Genomic DNA, 27,983 nt, shown 5'->3' with positions numbered 1-27,983 from the left:
TTTGATGCTCCTTTTGTCTTAACAAGGAGATAAATCAACCCTGGAAGTTTCCCAATCACCTCCTAGGACACAGAATAATTTTCACTGACTCTGGATCTGAGTTCTTCAGATGGACCTCATTAATGGTCACGAAAATGTCACAGATGCTAATGAACATCCAGCTCCCTACAACCAGCTGAGGTGGCTGGAGAGGCTTGGAAATCAGTTGTTGCCTGATGATAGACCCACTCTTCAAAGTAACCTAAAAGTGCAGAGCTTGCTGGACTGAAAACTCCTTCGGATGTAGGAGAGGGAGTGGAATGATGTAGAAAAAGCCTCAGGAAACGAAACCAAGACAGCAGAGCCAATCAACCATCGGAACTGCCACTTGGACAGTTGGAAACCAAGAGCTGTAATTACTTCTCATCTGGAACATTAGCCTTTCCTTGAAATCCTGGGAAATGACCTGGGGGCAGCTCCAGGGGACTTTGTAAATAAGACGCAGAACAGGATTCTTTGCCTCTCAGACCTGAGTAGCCCAGGATGGATCTGTTAGCAACTCAGAAATGGAAGAATAAAACAATTAATAATGGGAGGCAAACCGGTTGGCTATTGGGCTTTTTCCCCCTTAATTAAGAGGCCCTTTCTTGGAGTAGCCTCAAGTGTTGAGGTCCTATTCATCGAGCCATCTGCTCTGCCTGCAGTTCTTCTCCCCACATTTCCTCCCAGAGGAGACTTTTGAGCTTCAAGACGGGAGGGACCTGCCTGGAGCTGAATTGCATCTCTAACTGAATCTATTTTAAGGTTCCTTTTGTGAACCTAATGGCGATCTCCTGTCATTTCCCACTTTCCATGACTGATGGTGTCTCCTCTGAAGACTGGGGAGAGCCCATTTCTCCCCCAGGGTTTCTGTTTGACATAGACAGACACTCACCACTGCAGAAACGTCTGGCATGGCAACGTGTGACAACACATTCACCTTCATCCTTCAGGGTCAGAGAAACAGATTGCCCCAGAACTTTCTCTGTTCCTCATTCTCACAGACAAGTGCCTCAGTCAAGAGTGCCTTTGAGCCAAGAGCTGTGTAGTCTCCCCCTAGTCCAAAGTGCTCCTCTGATTTATCAGACTCTTTGTGACCCACGGTCTTCATACTTCTTGAACCTTCACTTCACCTTTTAGCTCTAGCCATGCTGGCTTCCTTCCAGGTCCTAAACATGCCAATCACATCGCCTCTCTACTTTGCACTTTGCACTTATGTTCCCTTCCCCGAAATGTTCTTCTCCTGGTCACTGTTGCATGGTTGGCTCCTTCTTGTCATTTACATCTCAGCCTGAATGTCACCTCCTCAGAGAAACTTTCCCTGACTACCCAGACTGGAGTGGCTCCCTCGTCACCCTCTATCACATCACTCCACTGCAATTGTCTGCACAGCACTGATACTTTCATTTGTTTCTTTCCTGTCTCCCTCCCCCTCACCCACGACAGCTCCACAGGACCACAGACTTTCTTCTGCTGGTTCGCTGCTTGCCCACAATGCCTGGAATTGTATCTGGCATGTCATGAGTGCTTAATAAATCATTGTTGAGTTAATTAGTGATTAATTGATCCTGTTTTCCATTGCATCTTCCTAACAATGCCAAAGGTACACGTGACTATTCCTTTTTAACAAAGGAGTAAAGGGAGGTTTAAAAATTAAGACGGACAAGGTCACTCAGATTTAGGGAGGAACAGGTTCAGGATTCCAATCAATGGCTGATTCTACCTTCTTGGAAGTCAGGTCTGTGAGACCTCAGGTGCGATGTGAGAACAGGCCAATCCAATGTGTGTCTGCAACATCTACAGATGTAATTTTGCTTTGTACCTGGGATGTGTGGCCCATAATGCACATCAGGGACTATCTCATTTTGTGCCACCCATTGTGCTAGGGAACGTGCCAACCTGCCAAGGGAGAATGACCGGACCAAGGCAAACACATAACATCCGAAAGTGACCTTCAAACTGAGTTCCCCTGACTCCTCATTCCATGCCACACCATATATGGCAGCACAGGTCCTACCTTCCTGGTGGTGATGGAAGGAAAGCCGGGCAGAGGCCAGACTCCAGGGGCCCCCCATGCCAAGTGCCCATATGGGCCTGTATGTGCCTCAGAAGAGGGCGCCATATTCCATTTTACACATTATTAAACAGTCTGCCCTCTCTTAATTTACTTGCTTCCTCAGAGAATTCAGATGTCTGGAAGTAAACTCCTTTCAGCCTATTGGACACTAGAAGTTTTTGGAAAAGTAGCTGAAGGCACTAAAAACCTATTCATCTCAGAGGGGTGAGTTGTTAGCTCTTGATCAGTTGCTGACTCATCACGTCCCTTCCTAATTAATAGATGAATCTAAATGTGCAGTATTGTAACTAAGCCCCAGTCTGGGAGTTCACAAAGATGAAATACTATTACACTGAGAGCTTTTGCATCTTGTGCGTCCAGCGTTTTTCCCCCTTTTTCTCTCTTTCCCTTAGAACATTCATACTTCAAAATAAAATCCCCCAGGGTTCCTGGGTGGCTCAGGTGGTTGAGTGCCAACTTCGAATTGGGTCATGATCTCCGGGTTGGTGAGCCTGTGCTGACAGCTCAGAGCCTGAATCCTGTTTCAGATCCTGTGTCTCCCACTCTCTCTGCTCTCTCCCCCACTCATGTTCTCTCTCTCTCTCTCTCTCTCTCTCTCAAAAGCAAAATATAAAACATTAAAACAATTTTAAATCAAATAAAATAAAATCTCCCTTGGGAATCCACAATATTTGATGAGTAAGATATAATGAGCATAAGCCAGGAATCTTTCAATTCTAAAGCATGTTAAACATTGTCTAGAAGGAGATGTACCAACATGTTTACAGTGTTTGTCTTTGGGGGTGGGACTTGGGATGAATTATTTTCCCTCTGCATATTTCTGTAGTGATGTCCTTCAGGAAGCATGTATTACCTTTACAGTGAAGGAGAAAACACTGGATCTTGGAAAAGTCAGTGAAACCGGAAGGTAAAGCTGTAGCTAACAGCTCCAGGCTGGGTTAGGGAGCCACACGCAGAGTTGGCTTCAGCCAGCCGAGCAGGAAAAGGTACTACAATTTAAAGTTTTTGCCATTCAAAGCAGGAATAAAACCATGGGTCCTTCCCTCGTGACAGCAGAAAGACAGCAGGACCTGGAGCTGGGAGAGGTTAAAAAAAAAAAAAAAACAAACAGACCCAAAAGAGGGAATTCTTTTTATAAGCACCTTTGATTTGGATAGCAGGCACATGGCTCTGTTTTTAAGGAAGTGTTGCTGGGCTCAGCCTCACCGCCTTCCAGCAGGTGGCCAAAACCAGCAGGCTTCTCACAAGCCACTCAGTGCTGTTTGTTTCTTCGTGCTGACTTTTCCTGCCTCCTATAAAATAGTTAGCAGGGGAAGGAGACTCAGGAAGCGTTCAGAGATGAGCACTGAAGAAAAGAGTGTGTCAAAATGAAACAATAAAGCCTAGGAAAACCCAGGCAAGAGAGGAGAGAAAAATCTTCTCTGTGCTCTTAAACAACTAGGAAAAGCAATAGTTGAAAGAAAGACGCGGCAACCCTTTGGCTTTTCTATTTGTAAATATTTTCTTCCCCTATGCCATACTCCCACCTCCCTCCAAGAAAGTCTAAAAACAAAACTTTTCCCGAGCTGTGTCCAAGACCTGCTCCAACTGCTCCTAAGCCCCCACGGTGGCTGGGGGTGGAGGTAAGAGGATGTCAGCCAACTTGGGTTTCATGGCCCCTGCAATGCAGTCTCAGACCCAGGGATTTCCTGGGGCATCCGGCAACAGAGAAAGCACATAGGTTTGTTTATGAAGGCATGCTAAGGCTATTGGAGAGAAGGCAGCTCAGGGCCAGAATTCTCAATAAAAACATAAGCCCACAGCTAGAAGTGAGAAGCAAAAGAAAAGAAACCAGCACTTTCCCTTGGAACAGGATGCAGTTACACAGTGCTGCCTCAACCCGGGTGGTGGCGCTGTGATGTGTGGTTGGCTTTGTGGGGGTTGAAAACCGGTCCAGGGACTGATTCAGAGTTGGCAACTTTGGCAGGATGCTCACGTGAGTTTTACAGACCTCAGCAAAGGGACCCTACTAGAGGGGACGACAGCCAGGCCCAAAGAGAATGTAAGGCTTTCTGAGACTCATTTATTCATTTCCTTTGACTGGTTGTACACATGAACTTGGGACGTTGGGCCAGGCACTAGGAATACAAGGATCAGAAGCATATGTGTGCTCACCCCTTCATTCCCCATGAAACTTATTAGCTAATTAGGAAGACAGATATTAACCATATACAAATCATAGACAAAAAAGTCAGAATTAAAACTACAGTTAAATGATATGAAGCATTGTGGCTTTGGAAGGCTAATCTCACTGCATGAATTATGAATTTTCGAAAGATACGGAGGGTTCAGGCAGATAGAGGCTGATAAAAAGCTGGTCTGCAGTGCAGGGTTAGGTGTGCGGCAACAGTGGGCCACCTGACTACAGCTTTGCTGAGGTTTGAGCTGCAGGAAAGACACGCTTACCTAGCAAGACTGTGTCGAGCAGATGTGGAAACAGGGCCCAAAAGGGTTATACCAGTAATGATCAGACACCGACCAGGCAACGCACCCCACTGCCTGAGGCGATCAGGGCAAGGCTAGAAGTCAGGACTGTTTAAGGAAAATTCCTCCTCTTGGACTGCACGAGTAGGAATAAGAATCCCTCCCCCACATTCCCTGTATTTGTTCTCTCAACCCATTGGGTTTAGCCATGAAGTCTATGGTCAGTCAGGGTCGTGTGGTCACGTACCTGGGGAAGGCTCAGCAGACTGCGTCAATTAGCTCTGACCTTCGTAAGTCCAGAACACAACACCATTTCTGGTTATCGGAGTATCTTCCTAGGCATTTTTAGGACTCTTTGCCCCCACAAGGTCTTTAGATAGATCTGAAGAATATAGTAATAAAACTACACCCACTTTCTATTCTATTTTTCATCCCAAACTGTATCAGCTATTAACAAATATATGACCTCTTGAGGGTGAAGCCACTGTTTGGGAGTTGCAATACAAGACTTTGGCCATGACCAATGCAGTGGACAGAGAAAAGCCAAAGCCAGATCGCATGATAGGGAGTGACCCCTAAGATGTTGTGGCTAAGTCTCATTATCCACGTGGATCATCACAAATCCAAGAGTAATGGTTTCTTAATTTGTTCCTCAATGCTATTCTAAAAAACAGCCTCACCTAGGCCAAACTTAGATGATTTAAAACTAGAAGCTCTCTCTAGGGACACCTGGGTGGCTCAGTCAGTTAAGCATCTGACTCTTGATTTCGGCTCAGGTCGTGATCTCAGGGTTTGTGAGATGAGCCCCGTACCAGGCTCTGCACTGACAGTGTGGAGCCTGTTTGGGATTCTCTCTCTCTTCCTCTCTCTCTCTGCCCCTGCCTCAGTCATGCTCTCTCTCTCTTTCCCTCTCAAAATAAATAAATAAACATTTTTTAAAATAAATAAATAAAAGTAGGAGCTCTCACAGCAGAACTTTCTGGTAGAAGCATACATGGTGCTTAGTTGTATCTTGAACTCCTGACTTACAGACTTGGCAGAAAAACCATGTAAATGCTAAAAATAACTTCTGTCCACTAGACTCTTAGAAGTATGAACTTGGATGGTGTTGAGAAAACTGGACAGCGACATGCAAAAGAATGAAATTGAATCACTTTCTTACACAATACACAAAAATAAATTCAAAATGGATTAAAAACTTAACCGTGAGACAGAAAGCCATTAAAATCCTAGAGGAGAGGGGCGCCTGGGTGGCGCAGTCGGTTAAGCGTCCGACTTCAGCCAGGTCACGATCTCGCGGTCCGTGAGTTCGAGCCCCGCGTCAGGCTCTGGGCTGATGGCTCGGAGCCTGGAGCCTGTTTCCGATTCTGTGTCTCCCTCTCTCTCTGCCCCTCCCCCGTTCATGCTCTGTCTCTCTCTGTCCCAAAAATAAATAAACGTTGAAAAAAAAAATTAAAAAAAAAAAATCCTAGAGGAGAACACAGGCAGTAACCTCTTTGACATTAGCCATAGCAACTTCTTACTAGATATGTCTCCTGAGGCAAGGGAAACAAAAGCAAAAATAAACTATTGGGACCTCATCAAAATAAAAAGTTTCTGCACAGTGAAGGAAACAATCAACAAAACTAAGAGGCACGTGACAGAATGGGAGAAGATATTTGCAAATGACATATCTGATAAAGCGTTAGTATGCAAAATATATAAAGATCTTATAAAACTCAACACCCAAAAAACAATCCAGTTAAAAAATGGGCAGAAGACATGAATAGACATTTTTCATGGCCAATAGATACATGAAAAGATGCTCAACATCACTCATCATTAGGGAAATATGAATCAAAACTACAATGAGATATCACCTCACACTAGTCAGGATGATTACAACTAACAACACAGGAAACAACAGGTGTTGGCGAGGATGCAGAGAAAGGGGAACGTTCTTACACTGTTGATGGGAATGCAAACCCGTGCAGCCAGTCTGGAAAACAGTATGGAGGGTCCTCGAAAAAAGTTAAAAATAGAACTACCCAATGACCCAGCAATTGCACTGGTAGGTATTTACCCAAAAGATTCAAAAACCACTAATTTGAAGGGATACATGCACCCTGATGTTTATAGCAGCATTATCTACAATAGCCAAGCTATGGAAACAGCCCAACTGTCTACTGACTGATGAATGGATAAATAAGATGTGGTACATATACAATGGATTGTTACTCAGCCATAAAAAAGAATGAAATCTTGCCATTTGCAACAGCATGGATGGAGCTGGAGAGTATTATGCTAAGTGAAATAAGTCAGTCAGAGAAAGACAAATACCATATGATTTCACTCATATGTGGAATTTAAGAAAGAAAACAAACATGGGGTGGGGGGAAGAGAGGAAAACCAAGAAACACACTCTTAAGTATAGAGAACAAACTGATGGATACCAGAGGGGAGGTATGTGGTTAAAAAGGTGATGGGGATTAAGGAGTGCACTTGTGATGAGCACTGGGTATTATATGGAAGTGCTGAGTCACTAAATTGTACACCTAACACTAATGTTACACTATATGTTAACTAACTGGAATTTAAATAAAAACTTGGAGGAAAAAAAAAAGAAGTATGAATTTGGCAAGGTTCTCTTTTTCTTATTATCAATTTTTTAAAGAGCTGTGTTTGCTCTTGAGTCCTGCATGTATAGAATAGTGCCAAACCCAGCATCACTGAACTATGTGCTGTGTGGATCACCACACAACGTAACAGTGTGAACTGCACGCAGTGTGAGCTAACACCCAGTGTAGAACCGTGAACTGCATGCGGTGTGAGTTAATGCCCAGTGTGGTAATGTGAAGTATATAGGACATGAACTAATACACACAGTGAGAACTAATACACTGTGGAGCAGTGTGAACCGCTAAGCAGTGTGAACAAATGTGAACTCCAGTAGTGTGAACTAATACACAGTATCGTTGACCCTTGAGCAACATGGAGATTAGGGGCATCATACCCTGCACAATCAAAAACCCATGTATAACGTTGGACTTTCCAAAAACTTAACAATTAATGGATTACTATTAACTGGAATCCTTAGAGATAACAGAGTCAATTAATACATATTTTGTATATGTATTATTTAGTGTATTGATACAACAAACTAAGCTAGGGAAAATGTTATTAGGAGAATCATAAGAAAAAAATACATTCACTGTACTATATTTATAAAAAAAAAAACCCACGTGTTAGTGGACCCATGCAGTTCAAACCTGTATTACTCAAGGGTCATCTGTATAGTAGTGTAAACCTTTAGTGTGGACTAATACACAGAGTACTGACATGAACAGATTAACCATGTAAACAACCACACAGTGTAACTGTGTATACACTGCAGCCTGAACCACCACATCATGTGGTAATAGGAACCATCATATACATAATAATATTCATAATAATGGGACGCTTGGGTGGCTCAGTCCGTTGAGCGTCTAATTCTTGATCTCAGCTCAGGTCACGGTCATGGGATTAAACCCTGCAGTGGGGTCTGTGCTGAGTGTGGAGCCTGCTTGGGATTCTCTCTCTCCCTTTCTCTCTGCACCTCCTCTGTGCACGTGCTCACTCTTTCTCTTTCTCTCTCTAAAAAAAAAATGTTTAAGTAATAATAATAATAATGTTCAGTACCACAGTGTTAACTATCACACAAGTTTTTTTCTGTGCAGGTCATACAATCTTTGAAACTTTTCCATAAACCCAGAATGACTCCAAAATAAAAGTTATGCTCAAGAAAGATTTCACTAAGTTGTATTGTCTTCGGTTTTCAAACATCCTCCTGTTCCAGCAGCCTATTACAATATCACAACCTAAATATGTCAAAATAATTATTGTAGTTAAGTTGAAATTTGATTCTGAGCTTTCTTACTAAAAATTGTGAAACAAGCAATTACAGAATTCCTAGTATTAGAAAGAATGAAACTTACTAGTTCCTTAGCACAAGCATAAGTTTTTCCCGGAAAATCATCTCAAGTGAGACTTTATTAATGGGACACCAAGTGCTATGGACGGCAATGTTCTCAGAGGCAAGTGCAATGATAAATTTCAAAAGGTCTTTGAAGTGACTTTCCATGGAAGTTAAAGGTAAAGCTGCACAATAATTCCAGGAAAGCAATTCCCAAAAGGCTAAATAAGCTAATGCTAGATGTTTAACAGCCTGGTGGCACAGCGTGATAAGGTTATAATGCAGATCTCCTAGGAGGGAGACAGAAGGCATGCTCCGTTCACCATTCTCCACAATTTCATCTTCCTTCAGGAGGGCTTCTGTTTGGAGCTGGGAAGCAGAGAGCTCAAAGTGGGCTCTGATCTGACCTAGAATACAAAGATTCTGAGTAGCTAACCGGAGATAATACCTATGAAATGAAGAGACACGGTTACAGGATTGTATATAAGAAGGGAAAACTTCTTGAATTTCACATTTAATTGATAAAACAATGGACACATTACTCAGTCTCTTTCAACAGTGGATAATGATAACTGCCTTGCAGAACTGTCGTGAGCACCTAGAAATCCACCTGGCCGATAATGATTACTGACGGTAATAACACTTACAGACAACAACAACACTAGCTGTCATGTGGAGTGCTTGCTCAAGTCATGCTCACATGTACATACTAAACCCTTTAGAGCTATCATCTTCCTTAATCTTCATTATTACCCAATATCGTTGGTATTTTCTCATTTCTTCAGAAGAAGAAACACACCTAGAAAGTTAAAACAACTTACTGAGGGCACAAAGCTAGTATTTGTCACAGCCAAATCTGAATTCAAAGGTCAGCTTCAAAATTGACTAGCTAAGTCACCTTGGGTAAGTTATTCAACTTCTATATGCCTTAGTTTCTATATCTGTGAAATGGGATAATAACAATACTTCCTTCATGGGGTTGTTGCAGGATTACATGAAACAAGAAATATAACATGTTTAACACAGTAAATCTTCAATGAATGACAGGTTTTTATATTATGTAAACATCAGATGGGAAGGAGTTAAGGCTAACACTTTGTAAAAATGGAGGCAAGCACTTAACCAAACTTTCACTTGGATCAAAGGCTACCAGAGCTCTCGCTGGGAAGCAAATTGTAGTAAAATTAGACTTTTCCTCAGAAAGCAGCAATATATCTGATGTAACATATGGACAGCATTTAATGTAGTCTTCAAGGTTTTATGAATCATAACCACCATTACCAACATACCGTTTTTGTCCCTGATTGAATATACATCAAGGAACTTCAGACCACAGAAAGAGGTACAACACCAAGGGTCCTCCATTTGCAAGATTAATGTCCCTGATTAAGGTTCCATTTCTCTTTAAATATTATAAGAATGCTCATGTCCTATTTCCATTATTTCTGCCATATATTCATGTAACAGATTTTAATATTATAAATTTTCTTTAAGTTGAATCACTTTTTTATTAATTCAGGCTCTACTGAACTACAAAAAAAAAAGTACCATCCATAATTAATATCTGTGTATGTGGATCATGACCTTAAGAAAATCGAGATGATACTAAAATAAATTGAGAGTTTAAGAAAAACCAAGCAGCAGGCTTACGTTTTAAAGACACCACTGAACTAGGCATTGAAATGGATTTGGATGCCAAACGCTGTTGGAATCTCTTCTGTACTTACCTTCAAGTGTTCAGCTTTAACGTCTACTGGAACAGAGAGAAACATGACCTCCCACAACCAATCATTTTATCTTTGTATTCAGGTTCACCATGAAACCAAAAGTGTGCCACCTCCATGTAACAGCCTCAGTGTGTCTGACTCAGGGCAACTTTCTTGCCTCATACTTAACAAAACCTAAGTTGTTATTATATACACTTCTTTTTGAAATGGGACAAGATTCTATTAGTTTTCAGGAAAATATAAATTAAAACTACAGGACAGAGGGGCGCCTGGGTGGCGCAGTCGGTTAAGCGTCCGACTTCAGCCAGGTCACGATCTCGCGGTCCGTGAGTTCGAGCCCCGCATCAGGCTCTGGGCTGATGGCTCGGAGCCTGGAGCCTGTTTCCGATTCTGTGTCTCCCTCTCTCTCTGCCCCTCCCCCGTTCATGCTCTGTCTCTCTCTGTCCCAAAAATAAATAAACGTTGAAAAAAAAAAATTTAAAAAAATAAATAAATAAATAAAATAAAATAAAACTACAGGACAGAATTACTATACACTCAACACAATGGCTAAATTTTAAGAAGACAGACAATATCAAATGCTGGTAAAATATGGAGAACAACTGAATTGTCCTAACTGCCATTCGAAAAGTAAGTTTGTACAAATACCCTGTACAAAACTTTGGCAATATCTGTCAAGCTAAACCCATGTCTATCACATGACCCAGCAAATCCATTCCTACTTAAACACCCAACATAGTTGGGTTTTTGTGTTCACACAAATGAAAACAACCTAAGTATTTATGAAAGGTAGATAATACATGTAATGCATAATGAAACTGTAGTATATTCACACCAGGAAAGCTACACAGCTGTGAGAGTGATCGATCTACAAATGCCCATAGCAGGATAGATGCAGACATAATACTGAAGGAGAGTAGCTGTGATCTTTCCTCTTTCATCTTTGATTTTATCTATTTGGGTCCTCTTTTTCAGAAGTCTGGCTAGGGGTTTATCAATTTTGTTTATTCTTTCAAAAAACCAGGTCTTAGTTTCATTGATCTGTTCTACTGGTTTTTTTGTTTTGTTTGTGTGTGTGTGTGTGTGTGTGTGTTGTTTTGTTTTGTTTTTAGATTCTATATTGTTTATTTCTGCTCTAATCTTTATTATTTCCCTTCTTCAGCTGGCTTTGGCCTTTCTTTGCTGCTGTGTTTCTAGTTCCTTTAGGTGTAAGGTTAGGTTCTTTATTTGGGACCTTTCTTGCTTCTTGAGATAGGCTTAATTTGCAATGTATTTTCTTCTCAAGACTGCCTTTGCTACATGTTTTCATTTTCATTTGTTTCCATGTATTTGAAATGTCTTCTTCAATTTCCTGGTTAACCCATTTATTCCTTAGTAGGATGTCTTTAACCTCCACATATTGAGGGCTTTCCAAATTTTTTCTTATATTTGATTTCAAATTTCGTACTATTGATTTCAATTTTCATCTGAAAATATGCATGGTATGAGATCTCAGTCTTTTTATACCTGTTGAGGGCTGATTTGTGACCCAATATGTGATCTATTCTGGGGAACGTTCCATGTGCACTTGAGATGAATGTGTATTTTGTTGCTTTAGGATAACATGTTCTGAAAATATCTGTTAAGTCCATATGGTCCAGTATGTCATTCAGAGCCATTGTTTCCTGGTTGATTTTCTGCTGAGATTATCTGTCCATTCTGTAAGGGAAGTATTAAAGTCTCCTATAGTTATGGTGTGAGAGTGGCAACACAAATGGGTTTCTACTCTTTAATTCCACTTACCTAAATTTCACATTTTTCACATGTATAATTCCATAAAAAATTCTAGCAGACACAAAGAATATCTCTGCTTATGAGATTGCATATTTACCACCTTATTTGAGAGGGTTCTGACCCTGATGATTTTCTATAAATATATTATTTAATTTGTTCAGATTTGACACAAATTGAATCATAATTTAATTGAATTTAAAGTGAAGGGTACTGGTTGAAATTTGTAAGTAAAACAATTAATTATTTTTTTATTTTTATTTGAGAGAGAGAGAGAGAGAGCGTGAGACTGGCAGGGGCAAAGAGAGAGGGAGACACAGAATCTGAAGAAGGCTCCAGGCTCCACGCTATCAGCACAGAGCCCAATAGAGGGCTCGAACCCACAAACTGTGAGATCATGACCTGAGCCGAAGTCAGACACTTAACCAACTGAGCCACCCAGGCACCCCAAATAAAACAATTAAACCTTTCTCTAAGTAGTGTAGATGGCAAATATGGAGTACAGAAACCACCACCCTCCACTGGAATGCTCACAGAGGATATGACACATCAGCCACATATTCTATTCCATTCTGTTGGGAGTCTCCATCTTCTAGTCAAACAGCAGTTCAGAAAGACAGGAGGTATAGAACAGAGTTAATAGAAGATATGGCGATACTTTCCGTTTAACCCAAATTAGTCTTTATGCTGCATAGTCGCCCTCCTGTTCTGCTGCTCCAACCAGACTAATCCAATCTGTTAGGGCAGGGTGGGCAATCCACGCTGCCGGGTGGGGGGGCAGATGCACCTTTTATAGCTCAGGGTTCCCTCCAAGCAGCATTGCCAACCAGGGCCAGGAAATAGAACATGGATGGGCCACGGCTGTATTTATTTCCTACACGGGCTCCAATCAAGGTCAGCAGGGGAGTAGTGGAAGGTCATCTATACTCAGGGCACTCCCCAGAATGCGGCACCAAAACGTCCTTTTAATACGATCTCAAATTCTTCTCCTTTCTCTGATTGTGAGAAATCCCTTTTATTTATTTTTAAGTTTTATATTTATTTATTTTAACTTTTATTTTTTTTGAGAGAGAGCAAGCGTGAGAGCATGGGGGAGGGGCAGAGAGGATCCAAAGAGGGCTCTGTACTGACAACAGAGAGACCAACGAGGGCTCCAACCCATGCCCTGAGATCATGACGGGAGACGAAGTCAGACTTCCAATCATCTAAGCCACCCAGGCGCCCTGAGAAAGGCCTTTTAAACTCTTCCAGACCTCCTGTGGTGGAAGACTAATAAGACCACACGTGGACCTACCTCTCATCACTCCTCACTTCTCTGGCGGATGTTCTTTCTCATTATAATGCTATTATAATCGGCTGATATCTCTTAAAACCAGGGCACCAGAGGGGCTTTGGCCCAGCCTTTCACTCGCTTTAGTCATATTCTTTCTATGCTCTCAGCTGCTCTCAGCTGCACGCTCAAAATATGCAAACTATTCGTAGTCAGCATGTTTTCTTTTCTTCTCTTTGCAAGGTCTAACCTGAACATTTGCTACAAAACAAAGCACGCCTCTGAGCAAGACATCCCACTCATCACGAAGAGCCGGCCCAGTAAGAAGCTGCCAGTCCCTCACCCAGCTCACCACTGACATTCGAAAGCCATTCCCCTTGTGACGCCCTCACTTCCTGCTTCCTTCCCATGCTTCACCTCTTCACTCCTGCCCACCTGTCTGGCTTCACGTTCACCCATCAGATCACCAAATCTGATTTTGCTCCTGTAGTACCAATCATGCCTCGCTTCCGAGACAACAGCATTTGCCCACAGGCCCGTGCAGATGCGTGGTTTCTCGGGATAATAACTGCAGAAGGAATAATATAGAAAAAGAAACACTGCGAGCATGAGACAAAGATGCCTGTTTTTTAAGCCGGGGGTGGCTGAGCTTAGAAAGCCCTAAAACCGGACCTTAGAAAGCCCTAAAACATCTTATCACCTACTAACTAGTTCCTCCTGGCTCACTCAGCTCCAGCCACAAGAGCCTCATCAAAGCTTCCAGAACATGTTAGCCCCTCTGGGCTTTTGTACTTGCAATTCCTGCAGCCTGGACTGCCTCTCCCTCAGGCATCTGCCTGGCTCGCTCCAGTGCTCCTTCATGTCTTTATTCAAACATGCCCTTCTCAGTGAGGTGGTCTCTGATGACCCCAGCTAAAATATAACATTCCATTCCCCCCGTGTCCCATCCCCCTTTCCTGCTTTACTTTCCTCCCTAGCATTTATCAACTATTTGTAATAGAAGGTATTTTAGGAAGACTTATTGATTTTGCTTGTCCAACTGTTTCCGCTTTTGGAATGTAAGCCCCCGTGAGCAGAAGGATTTTGCCTCCTTCACCTGCTGTGTGCCCTAGAGCAGAGCCTGACACATGTTAGGTACTCAATACATACTTGTTGGCTCAATAAATCAATGACCTGGTAATAAAGTGTTAAAACAGGAAGTAGAAACCTATTAGAATGTATTTTAGTCAGCTTGGGCTGCTGCTATAACATAATACCTTAGACAGGTGGCTTAAATAGCAGACATTTATTTCTCACAGTTCTGGAGGCTGGGAAGTCCAAGATCAAGGTGCTGGCAGATTCAGTTCCTGGTGAGGGTCTATTTCCTGGTTCATCGGCAGCTGTCCTCTTGCTGTGGCTCATATTGCCTTTCCTTTGTGAGTAGAAGTGAAGAGATCTCTCTTCTTTCTTCTTCTTATAGGGTAGTAACCCCATCATGTGAACCCCACCCTCATGATTTCATCTAAACCTAATTACATCCCACTGGCCCCACCATTAAATACTATTACACTGGGGTTTGGGGTTTCAATATAGGAATGGGAGTAGGAAGGGATGCCTGAGTATCTCAGTCTGTTAAACATTCAATTCAATTTCAACTCAGGTCACGATCTCAGGATTCATGAGTTCGAGCCCTGCATCAGGCTTCTAGTTGGCAGTGGGGGGCCTGCTTGCGATTCTCTCTCTTCCCCTCTCTCTCTGCCCCTCCCCTGCTTGCTCTGTCTCAAAACAAATAAACAAACTTTTAAAAACAAGGAATGGGGATGGAGTGATAAAAAAATCAGTAAGGGGTGCCTGGGTGGCTCAGTCAGTTAAGCGTCCGACTTCAGCTCAGGTCATGATCTCACAGTTTGGGGGTTTGAGCACCACGTCAGGCTCTGTGCTAACAGCTTATATCCTGGCACCTGCTTCAGATTCTATGTCTCCCTCTCTCTCTGCCCCTCCCCTGTTTGCACTCTGTCTCTCTCTCTCTCAAAAATAAACATTAAAAAAATTAAACATTCAGTCAGTAACAGAATATAAGCTTGATAGCAGGAATTTTTGTCTCTTTTTGTTTACTGATGTAGTCCTTACATCTAGAATAGTGCCTGACATATAATAATCACTCAGGAAATATTTACTAAATAAGAACAGGAGAAATTGTAATGTAATTGTCGAGCTAAAGTACAAGGGCCATCATCAAATCACAGAAGTAACAGTAATATATACGGATGCAATTTTTGCTCTCTAAACATAGGGATTTCATCAAGACTATTAGTTAGGATGTTGGTTTTTATGCTGCTAGAGGAGACCCAAGTAAACTGTGGTTTAAGCTGGGGAGCCAAATATCATGAACTAGATAGATGTTTATTTCTCTCTTATGTAACAATCCAAACTGATAGAGCAGTTCAATTCTGCCAAGTCCTCAGAGGTCAGAACGCTTACTATTTTGCTACTCTTCCATCTTTAAGGTGTGGCCTGCATCTCTGGTACAAGACGGCTTCCTTTCCTTGTCTGCAAAACAGACACCTGGAGGGGAAGAGGGTAGGAGATACCTTGCGTTACAGGGCACTCCTGGAAGTTATGCCCAGTGATACCATCTAGGACATATCTACAAGTTTTGCTCATATCGCATTGACTAGAAATGAATCATGTGGTCACATCAAGCTATAACCTAGAAAGGAAAATTTAATCTCTATTTTGAACTATAAATCCAGGCTTTTATTATGATAGAAGCAGAGGTGAGTAGATCTGGGGGAGAAGCAGCAGACTATGCCATGGCATACAATTTAAAATGACTATGTAGAATTAAGACATACTTTGTATAATTAGTTATTGAAGCTGGATCCTACACAGAGTTTCATTGCACTATTTTCTCTAACCAATGTCTGTTTGAAAATTTCATGGGTAAGAGTTCTAAAAATTAATTGCCTCAGCACATATTGTGGGATCTTGATGGTGTTTGAGTTAAAAGGAGGATTTGTCAACTTCAGTGAGAACACAGCAAGCAAACAAAGGTTTAAGTGCTTGCTTGTCAGAACTTTCCTTCTCTTGTTGCAGTTGAAGACATGGGGAGGAACCTGAGCTAGGCTGCTGAAGGGTGAGAGTCCATACTGTTAACCTTAAAAATAAAACTGTCAGTTATTTTACCAGCAAAAATCGGTTCATCCAGGAATAGTGGAGAATTGCAACACAAAAGAAGCAAGCTATGGGAAATCCAGCAAAGGAGAGGAACAGTATTTTATGAAGAAGAAGGAGGACATTGGGTGAGGCTGTTTGAACAAAGGCCCCTTGGAAAAAAGCAAGAATTTAAGATGATGGTTTTTCATTGGCTGAGTTGCAAGGGTGGTCCATTTCTTGTAGGAGAGGCAATGTGTACCTTTTCCCTGTCCAGGCCTGTAATTGACAATTCTTCCTGCAACTGACAAGCTGTGTGGCTCCCCTTCCAGCTTCCCAACTCCACTTTAGTGTGGTTTCCCATTATTAATTTCCACAATATGGAGGAAGATGGGAGATGCCTCAGCTGACAGCTTGCCTCCCACCAGATATGTGAGTGAAGTCATTCTGGATCATCCAGCTGAATCCACAACACTAGCCAATCAGAGACCTATGACAGACATCGGCAGAGAGAAGCTAGGTAACTAGATGTCATCCAAGGATAGAAAGTGGTCGGGATAGATGGGGCTTTGCAAGACTCCTGAGGAGATGGGCAACCTATGTGGTGCTGACAAAGCTTCACCTGAGCCAGCCACCATCAAAAAGCAGAAACAAACAAAAACTTGACCTGATAATTCTTTGAAATTCCTCAATCTCTAGGTTATTCTGGTGTCCTCCCCAGAGGACAAGTACCTGGAATAAGGATTCTGTTTCTAAGAGATAATTTTTGATTCGGGCTCTTCCAAGCAATGCCTGTCCCACCCCGATTCTGCTCTAGGGTCCTGCCAGGGGGCCCCCCACACACCTGCTGCTCCCACTGGTTCTGCTCCAATGTACAGAAAAGGAAAGTGGGTGCTTTTGGTTATTCTTTTTTTTTTTTTAATTTTTTTAACGTTTATTTATTTTTGAGACAGAGACAAAGCATGAACGGGGGAGGGTCAGAGAGAGGGAGACACAGAATCGGAAACAGGCTCCAGGCTCTGAGCTGTCAGCACAGAGCCTGACACGGGGCTCGAACTCACGGACCGCGAGATCATGACCTGAGCCGAAGTCGGCCGCTTAACCGACTGAGCCACCCAGGCGCCCCTTGGTTATTCTTTTTAAAGAACTTGGGATACAGCTTAATAAATCTGGAATTTGATTTTGTAAATATCCCTTTCTTGTTGCAATGTTTAAGTTCATCCCTAACCTAAAGCCTAAAACAGAGTACCTGCCCTCTTGCAAATGAGATTTTTGCATTTAGGACTCAAAAGGGTTTACTGGAACATCACTTCTCAGAGAACAACTCACTAGCTCTGCAGGCTAATGCAAACTCTCCCATTCATAAATTTTGGCACCTTAGCCAACTTGAGGAAACTGAGGCCCATTTCCTTCATATATGCAGTGAGGGTAATAAGGCCTCTAAAACCAGCCCTAGTGAAAAATGCATCAAAACATAAGTGAAAGTGATCTTTAACTATACACATAAGGGTTTGTTTTTTTTTTCAAGTTTCTATTTCTCCTTAAAATTAATGTTTGTAGGGATTGAGGGACAATTTTCCTTACGTTCTAGAAAGTTCTCCCTTGGCTTCAACCCTACTGGTGATAAAATGAGGATTGCATTCAGAGTTTTACACTGTGTTCTTCTGACTCTGCATCCACCCATGATTGTAAGACCACCAGTTCCCCTTATTGAATATTGTATCCTTATAAACTCCTGGGGCTCCTCAGAGGTATTTCCTGAGTGCTTAGCATTTTAGTCCTTTCAAATACAAGGTGGCTTATGCCATGGTTATTCTTGCTCCTTCCCTCTCTAATAATCTGCAAGGCCTCAGAGTCTCACAAAGCAGTCACCACAGTCCAGGACATCTCTCTAAGAGAACTACAGTGGCTCAAGTCAAACATGGAAGATGTTGATGTGCAATTTCTGTTCTTGCCTTTTGGTTCTTGCTTCCACCTTCTTATCGTCAGCCCGACATTGCCTCTGTTTGGAAATTAGTCCCATTTTTTTTTTTTCTTTTAACTTAGTTCTTTTAACTTGTCTGTCCCAAGACATCAGTCTTAGCTGGGAGTGCTGTCAGATGTCATCTCCATAATGAAGGGAAGACAGGCTCTCACCACCTTCATATTACACTCAGTTCCATGGGTCTTGGTGCCCGGCTTCTGGTGCTCCCACTTCTTAGTGAGAATTTGATGAGCCTGCCCTTCTTTTTATACATATATATAAAAAAATTTTTTTAGAGAGGGAGGGAGTGAGGCGAGGGAAAGAGAGAATCTTAAGTAGGCTCCACGTCCTGGCACAGAGCTTGACATAGGGCTGAATCTTGCCATTGTGAGATCATGATGTGAGCTAAAATCAAGAATCAGATATTTAACCAACTGAGCCACGTAGGTGCCTTCTGATTCATTTTATCCCTTTCTTCAGTATAGTCAGCCACGAGTGCATGACACTGAGCTGGAATGTAATTTACAACAAGGACATTGTACCCCAAATCTCCTTCCTCTCTGATCTGAGGCATGTTATTGAATTAAGCTAGTATTTTTCATTTCTTCCTTCCCTCATCAAAATTCTACATACGGATGTGCTTTTGCCCTTCATGCATATGGACTCGCACCATCACTCCCTGTGCCCAGGCACTTATAAATTCTAGGAAGGACACAGCCCTGGCCAAATCTAAAACAGCCACCACACTTCTTTTTGAGTTGTAGAAGTAGCAATCTCTTTTCACAACCTTACACGAGAAATGAAATTCCATGGATTTGTGAGCTAGTTAAACTATTTAGGTCATTCAAGTTTGTCATTTGCCAATACCTATGGATTACTACTAGGTATGGAGAGAGCATAATTGGGATTTGTTACAAGTACCATGTAAACTCTGAACTTGATAAATGTCACCATGTAATCATCTTTCATGGGAGAGAAAATTGGAATATTGTGATTAGCTGTATGTTCTCCTTTCTCATAATATTTCTTGCTTCTTTTCTTCCTGATTTTTAGTCTTATTTCTGGATCTTAATAAAGTCAAAATAGATTGTTTACTGCTTAAAATTTCTTTGTTTTATGCTTTGAGGTATACCAAGATAAAAAAAAAAGTTACCAGTCAATCAAACATACCAAGTCTTTGCTATAAAAAGAGAGAAAAATATTCAGGATATTCTAGACATAAAACTATTCCAATTTTTAATCCTGTTTTACAGAAATTGGAGACTTGGCTCTAAATTTAGCTGGCTCTGACCTGCTTCACCTAGACTCACTTACCATTAACAATGAGAAAGAATTTTAAAACTCCCCAATTCCTGTCAGTTCATGTTATTAATAAAAAGCATTTCCTTAATCCTTCACCTAAAAGCAGTTTCATTATAGTTTCAAAGTTCATGGGGAGAATTCTGCTCCAAATGTTATCATTTTTTAAAGAAAACTTTATTTCAAAAGAAATGGAAATTAAGCAACTTGATAACACTATGTTTATAAACTATTCACTTTTTAAAAAGGAAATTCAAAGGGACAGTAGGTTCATCTCATGAATTTGTCCTAAAAATTGCAACTGTTTCTTTCAAGACTTGTGGAACAGCAGGTGGCCAAGGGGTCATCTTTATTAAAATGAAAGCTTTTGACCCTGAGTCACCAGCCTTTGAATTTTCCTCTGGAGGGGGAAAGAGTTAATTTATATTTTTTTCCATTTTTTTCCCATGAAGAAAAGGCCCGAGGCTCTGAATTACTGAGCTTAATGCCAAGACTGCAAAAAAATAATGAGAACCTAATTATAGATTATTTCATCAACATCTCAAAGGGCTTCATACCTGTTAAAATACCACTGTACCCTTCCTGTGTAGATAAGCATGTGGTTTGGTGTGAGAGCAAGAAACTAAATCTCTTTGCAAACACCTTTTCCTATTTGTTTAACTTTGTCTTAATTTCTTTGCCTTCCATTCAGTACCACAAATTAAGAGGCTGGTACTTAGCCACTCTGGCCATGCCACTCCAAATAGAGCTTCTTGACACGCCAGCTAAAGAAAAAGCCCCCAGGAGCAGCTTACAGGTCTGTCTCCCATGACCCCCTTTTGACCAAGAATGTGGTCCTCAGGCAGTATGTATTTCAGTCCTATCACTTTGATATAAGTAAATCTTCATCCTTTGAAGGGAGGGACTGAGCAGAGGGAATGGGGCAAATTCAACCTGAACTAAGGCTGATGATGCAGGGTACTTTTGGTAATAGAACTACATTGGAAAGAGCTGGTTCCAAAGAGATATCTGTGTTGGGGAAATATTATTGGCAATAAGTCCAATTCCTACAGTCACCACTAAAAAAGGATAACGTATTTGGAGATACACGTTATAATACTTTTTTCGGCCTTTCTGTTTTATAATCATAACTCCATATTTGAAACCAAAGAGTTTTCCAGAGGTCTGTACCTAGGCATCTCAAGGCCAACTTTCATTCTAAACCTAACAATTATTATGAGATCATATGAAGTATGAATCTTAGCCCTAAGTGTAATCTCCCTATCTCTAAGTCCACCCAAATATTCATTTTAACCTTTACTATTATATTTTTATTTGCTTTGAATGATCTTAGAATGAGGGAAGTTGGCATACACCTAAAGAAAGAGAACATAGCTGAATAAATAAGCTAAATGAGTCAGACACTGCAAAAGGAGTAGGGGCCACAAAGAATAATGAGACACTGTTCCTGTTCTTGAAGAACTTACAGACTAATGAAAGAAAAACAGTAACAGAGAAACATGATTTCACCATAATATGACAAGTACTATAGAAAGATATGCCCTGGATGCAATGAGGGCTCAAAATCAGGGTATTTAGTCCATCCTAGAAGTTCAGGATAGACTTCTTGGAAAAGATAATGTCTAAGCTAAGCCTTAAAATCATAAGTAGGGGAGGGGCCCCTGGGTGGCTCATTCGGCCGAGTGTCCGACTTTGGCTCAGGTCATGATCTCGCAGTCTGTGAGTTCGAGTCCCGTGTCGGGCTCTGTGATGACAGCCTGGAGCCCAGAGCCTACTTTGGATTCTGTGTCTCCTTCTCTCTCTGCCCTTCCCCAGCTCATGTTCTGTCTCTCTCTCTGTCAAAAATAAATAAACATTTTTTAAAAATTTTTTAAATCAAAAGTAGGGGAGAAACACTTCCACTGCAGAGTAAGGACCTCCAAAACTCCATTTCTCCATAAGAGCAATGAGAAAACTGACAAACTATTTTTAAAAGCAACTTTTCAGAACCCTGGGTATTAACTAAAGGCTTATCACAATATGAGGAGTGTTTATTAAGTAAAAACAGCTAAATCATGGTAAGAAAGGTGAGTTTACTGTGCTTTAACTTAACCTCATTCCCATACTCCTCTTTCCAGCTCTTCAGTAGCCTTGGAAACTAGCATTCTCACAACTATGATAGCTGTGAAAAAACAGCAGTCTAAGAGACACAGGATGGGGCAGAATGGATTTGAAGCACTGCAAAAAAACCCATCCCCACAGAATTGTCGCTATTTAACCTTTCTGATGCTCCCTTGTAAACGCCCCAGTCACAGGGTTTGTCCTCAGGTAACCTGACTCAGCTATGACTCCTTGGGAAAATTTCTTTTTTTTTCTTTTTTCTTTTTTTTTTTTTTTTTACTGTTGATTTATCATTGGGAGACTGAGAGACACAGAGCGTAAAGGGGAGGGGCAGAGAGAGACAGGGGGAGACACAGAATCCGAAGCAGGCTCCAGGCTCTGAGCTGTCAGCACAGAGCCCAACACAGGGCTCGAACCTACAAACCATGAGATCATGACCCGAGCCAAAGTAGGACACTTAACCAACTGAGCCACCCAGGCACCCCATCCTTGGGAAAATTTCTAATCCCAGGGCATTTGTCAGAAGTAATCAGCAGCAATTGTTAACATCATAGCTGCCTAAGCTGGGGATATAAGCTGGGATTAAGAGGCCTCCCAAAAAACTGAAACAAAAATTCTAGGGAATGAAATGTCTATAGAGGGTTTTGAAAATCTCTGGCATATTCCTGGGGATCTAGAAGGCCATGTCCCTGCCAAGAAAGATCTGGGAAAATGCTAAGCTTTCACCCCTGACTAACCTTGAGGCTCTTTGCAAGTAGTAAGGGAAAGATAAGGTGAAGTTATAAGTTGCCAAAGTGTTGAAGGCATGACACAACAAACTATACAGAGTCCCTTGGCAAAGAGTGACAACTAATTGCTGATAGGATTTAAGGTAATTTCGTCCAATCATTAGTTGATCACTAAGCTAACTGAGCAGAGACTATAGTGATCATGTACAACACGGCATACAAATATTACAAAATTAGTTCAGAAAGTCATTAAACAAACAACAAACAGCAAAACAACAGACTCTAGGTAGTGGGGGAGGATTTGGTTTCCAAAGTTGCTGTTCCAAAATATATGAGAAAAACCACAAGAAAATTAAAGCGGAACAATAGAAAATATCTGTTTAACACACTAGAAGATAGTAATGGAGAAATAGAGAAAGAAAACAAATCATACAGGAAAGAAATAGCAAAACAATAGATATAAATCCTATCTTATCAGGAACCACATTAAATGTAAATAGAATAAACACTCTAATCAAAAGGCAAACTTTGGAAGAATGGATACAAAAACATGATCCAACTATTGACTGTCTACAAGAGACACACTTTAGATTCAAAGACACAAATAGGTTGAAAGTAAAAGAACAGGGGCGCCGGGGTGGCTCAGTCAGTTAAGCATCCGACTTCAGCTAGGGTCATGATCTCACGGTTCATGGGTTCAAGCTCTGCGTCAGGCTCTGTGCTGACAGCTCAGAGCCTGGAGTCTGCTTCGGATTCTGTGTCTCCCTCTCTCTGCCCCTCCCCTGCTCATTCTCTGTCTCTCTCTCTCAAAAATAAGTAAGCATTAAAAAAAGTAATAAAAAAAAAAAGAAAGCAAAAGAACAGCAAGCAAATAATAAACAAAAGAGAGTCAAGTGACAATGCTGATATTGGACAAAATAGACTTTAAGATAAAAATTGTTTCTAGAGACATAGAATAGGTTATAATGATAAAAGGATCAATCCTTCAGGAAGCTATCATAACATATAACTTTTGTTCCCTCTTCTTTCAGTCCCATATGAGAAAACAAAGATATATAAAGGAAAAGATATACACATACACCCCAAATGTATTCCAAGTGTGGAATAAAATACAAATATTAACATAAAGAAAATATCTGATTAAAAAGCGTTATTGGTGGAGGGTAGGAGGACTGGTTTACTACCTTGGGCTTGTCTTTATATACTCTGAAATTCTGAATAATCATGCTTTGGCTAGAGATTTCGTTTATTCACCCTTGAAGGGAGGAGGAAACACACACAAACACACAAACAGGCACACAGACAGCACATATGCACACACACAGACATGACTAGATCAGAGTCCAAATTCTTACTTTATGCTTATCAAGTGTCCATAGAATTAACTGAACCTTCCAACCTTCAGGCAAGCTCAGGCTCTTACTCCCTGCAGAGGATGTTTAGCAGCGCTGTGCTGACCTTCAGAGAAAAAGCCTAGAAGGAGGTCCATGGGAAGCAACATCAGAAAACCATGTCATTTCACAAATGCTTTGATGTATGTTTTATGTATGTATTGTGTAAGAAATCCTTACATATTCATAAATTCTAGTTAATTCAATGTATGTATATAATTTTACATGATTTTACAATGAACACAAGGGTGATTGATTCGAAATTTTATTTTTCGATAAAATTTGCTTCTGTGAAAAAATAAAACTGATGGAATGAAATCTTGTCAAGAAAATTACTAATATTTCTTGTTTTGCTGTTAATTTTAATTATCCTAATTAGTCTGGACTCTCCTGGTCTTGTCTTCTGGCTCAGACATTAATCAGTGACTTAACCTTATACAAGTCATTTTTTCTCTTTACGTACCTAGTGATGAAGTTGCACTAGAAAGTCTTCAAAAGTTTCCTTTCAGCTCCACTAATATTTGCATTTCTGAAGTATAGATTAAAATTTTGTCATAATCTAATTACATATTAAATTCCCCTTGCCCCACCATACAAGCTACAGTAAGAAAATCACTAATAAACTAAACATCAGAGAAAATGTCTCAGTTTAGCTCAGGAAGGGAGGTAAATGGGGAATTAATCTCTTAGTTGATTAAGTGTGGACTTCACAATTGCTTATTTTTCTATAATTCCCAAAAAGTCCAAAGCATAGTGCCGAGTTATAGCCAGATCGCATACAAAACGACTTTTGGAATTTTAGAAGGTTTAGAAGTACTTAACTATTCCATTTTTAAACTGCTTGCTTCAGAAATTTTTATAGAGTAACTAATAGAAATGTGTTTTCAAAGAAATGTACGTATTTCTATAAATGTAAAACTGCTCAGCATCTATTTCTTTGGCCTGCATAGCCCATGGAAATGTATGCCATGATGGTAGAAGAGTCTCCTAGATTATATAGCACTGTTTCTGAGCACAACTACCACACGGTAAATATTCTATAATAGATGTGTGACAAATGTTGTTATTATCTCCATTAAGTTATTCAGTTAGAGGTTATACTTTCATTGCTATGCAAATATGTTTAAACAATGACCTATATGCAAATATGTACGTCTACAGCAACAAGAGTAGATAATACCAATATTACATTTCCTCTGACTTCAGCCAAGCATAAATGCAACAAATGGGTTTATTGCTCCACTGTGTTGAGCTCAAAAGGGGAGATTTAAATTTGAATAGTCCTAAATGGCTCTCTACACTTAGGTAGCACTCCCTTGACCATCTGCCAATATGCACGTTTCCTAATATAGAACACTGTTCCTGCGGGCAAATTCATCTCCTCAATTTTCTAGAAGCTACAGAAAAGCTCAGCATAGGCACAGGCTCAAATCTTCCCTTAGAAATGGTAAACACCTCAAACAATGGAAATCATCCATTTCCTTGAAAAATTAAAATACAATTTGGCATACATACTTTCTCTGGCCACGACCTACCCTTAGTAATGCTCAGTGGTTGACTAGATATTTATTTGAATCATTTAGGAGCTATTTGGAGACAGATGACTTTAAATCACATCTTTAAACAAAGCAAAATAGATTTAGACTTCCACAAACATCTGTTAATTTTTCATACACACTGAATCCACTAAGATAATTCACCCTATGGAATATCTTACAACGAGGAGCTCCTTTCATAACACTGAAGAAGGGAAAATTCAGTTATGCAAATGATTTCCATTCAAACTGTGCCCAGTGAATAACAGAAAGGGTAAGTGATTCAAACTGTATGCTAATCACCTTCACTTCTACAGAGCTCTAGGAAAGCCAAAGCCAACAAGGTCAAATTTACAGTAAGATTTTAGAATGACAGTATCCTGAGGGTGGAAGTCCTTTCAGATCTTCCATATAATGGAGAACAAATCTGGACTGCTAGGAGTTTTCTCTACTTGTATCTACTTCATGGATGACATTTTCCTCTGCTAACATATTAGAATGATTTGTGGAATGAAACAATACCTGATGATCTTCCTCAAACTATTCAACTTGGACCAAATTAAAAAGTGGTTGTAATTATCCTGCAGCTGTGCCTAAAACCACCCATGGTCCTTGGCAACTGAGGGGGAGATAATGGCTGCCACTACTTGGTCACACCCCCAGGAAACTCTGAGTAGAGAAAGATCAGTCCTAACTTCTTGTGAGACTTGAGATTCCATTGAGGATGACCAAGAAGAAGATTCTGTGGCTGAAAACCTTGGCCAGGGGTCACATGGTATTTGGGACATCTGCAAGGTTCTGGTGTGTTTAGAGTAGCAAATTTTGGTACAGAGGTGTCTTTCAGATATCTCCCACACTGGTTTTAATGTAGTTACAAAAAAGAAGATGATTCTACCATTCCTTCAGTTTCCCAGGGGCTTTCTATTTTGAGTAGTTTTTAAGTATTGAGAACTTACTTCTGGAACAGACAGTGTACTAAACAGTATGTAATTTTATTTAATCTTCAGGACAATAATATAAAATAGAAAATGTTACATTCATTCTGCATTTGAGGAATCTTTAGGTAAGGAAGCTTAAGTAAGTTATTTACACCAAAAGCAAGGACAGAACTAGGATTTGAAACCTAGTCTGAATGACTTCCAAAGGCCATGCTCTTAGACAGATGCTCTTAGACAGAAATTAACTAAGGTGTTCATATTCATGCACTCATTTAGCTACAGGTAGTCATGTAGAAGACAGAAGGTGAGTATCAATGGAATGTTTCTCAAAAGGATAAAGATGGGGTGCCTGGGTGGCTCAGTTGGTTAAGCATCCAACTCTTGATTTTGGCTCAGGTCATGATCTGAGATCATAGTTTATGCGATCGAGTCCCACAGCAGGCGCCGTGCTGACAGCATGTGCTGACAGAATGTGGGATTCTCTCCCTCTCTCTCTCTCTGTCCCTCCCCTGTTCATACCTTCTCTTGCTCTCTCTCAAAATAAATAAATAAACATTTTTTAAAGGCTAAATATCTTTTATGGGATGAACAATACCCCACCACCTATTCATATATTGGAGTCCTAACCCCAGAACTTTAGAATGTGACTGTTTGAAGATAGGGTCTTTACAGAGGTAATTAAGTTAAAATGAGGTCATTAGGATAGACCCTAATGCAATATTACTGGAGATTTGGACACAGACATGTACTGAGGGGAGACAATGTGAAGACACAGGGAGAAGATGGCCATCTATAAGTCAAAGAGAGCATCTTAGGAGAGACCTTCCCCCATGGGCCTGAGAAGAAACCATCTCAGTCTCTGATTTAAGACTTTCAGCTTCCAGAACTGTAAGAAAATTAATTTCTGTTGTTTAAGCCACCCAGTCTGTGGTACTTTGTTATGACGGCCTCACAAATTAATACAGACCTCCTTCTCCAGAAGAGGAGGAATTTTTCCCTTCAGATGGGTGTGTTTATTATTCAAATTTAAATTTCATTCTTATAAGATTTTGATCTATTCCAAAGGATGGGATAAGTGCTAATTCAGATTAGGTCTCCCAGGACTTTTGCCAAGCGGGTTGGTCAAGTAGGAAGAAGTCCAAAAGCACACTATTTCTCCAGGAGGTATATGGACCAATTGAAGCTCAGTTGACATCTTCAAAAGCATCCTCACCAACACAGGATTGCCACATTTTCTCATGAATGGCTTTAATGGCAGGAATTTAGATTCTTGGAAAGGAGTACAGAATAGTCCTCTGGTAAACTACCAAGCACACTTTAATTCCCCTTACCATCATGAGGTCCCAAGTCTTCTGGTTGGGGGCAACATGCTAAAAGTCAGTTCATCTATGGGTTTAACCTCCATACTGTGTGCTCAGTAGGAGCTGCCCAGGAATCATAAACAAGAATAACAGGTGACAGTGTTGTAACAAGAGGAGATTGGTGACTAGACTATTCTTTTATCCTTAGAATTTCCTGGCCAGCCAGAGAAAACTGGGGCTGAGAAAACTGAGCCATGTGTTCATCAGGATTGGAGGGATAAAAGCAGGAACAGGAACATGAGTAAGAGATGACAATAGTTGGGTGCTACGGATCAGC

The 27,983-nt window shown here is 40.8% G+C and overlaps 1 long non-coding RNA gene across 1 annotated transcript in view; it reads right to left on the bottom strand.

Annotated features, from left to right (window-relative positions):
* Positions 1–8,321: 8,321 nt before the first annotated feature.
* LOC115511632 overlaps positions 8,322–27,983 on the bottom strand; it is a 61,648-nt gene continuing 41,986 nt past the window's right edge. The window contains exon 3 of the long non-coding RNA XR_003968122.1: positions 8,322–8,899. This is a non-coding gene — a long non-coding RNA (uncharacterized LOC115511632). The remainder of the gene's footprint in view (positions 8,900–27,983) is intronic.

The sequence above is a fragment of the Lynx canadensis genome, chromosome B1 (assembly GCF_007474595.2).
Source record: "Lynx canadensis isolate LIC74 chromosome B1, mLynCan4.pri.v2, whole genome shotgun sequence".
Classification (NCBI taxonomy): Eukaryota; Metazoa; Chordata; class Mammalia; order Carnivora; family Felidae; genus Lynx; species Lynx canadensis.
The sequence above is the reverse complement of the archived record's forward strand: the minus strand, read 5'-3'. Positions and strand labels throughout refer to the sequence as shown.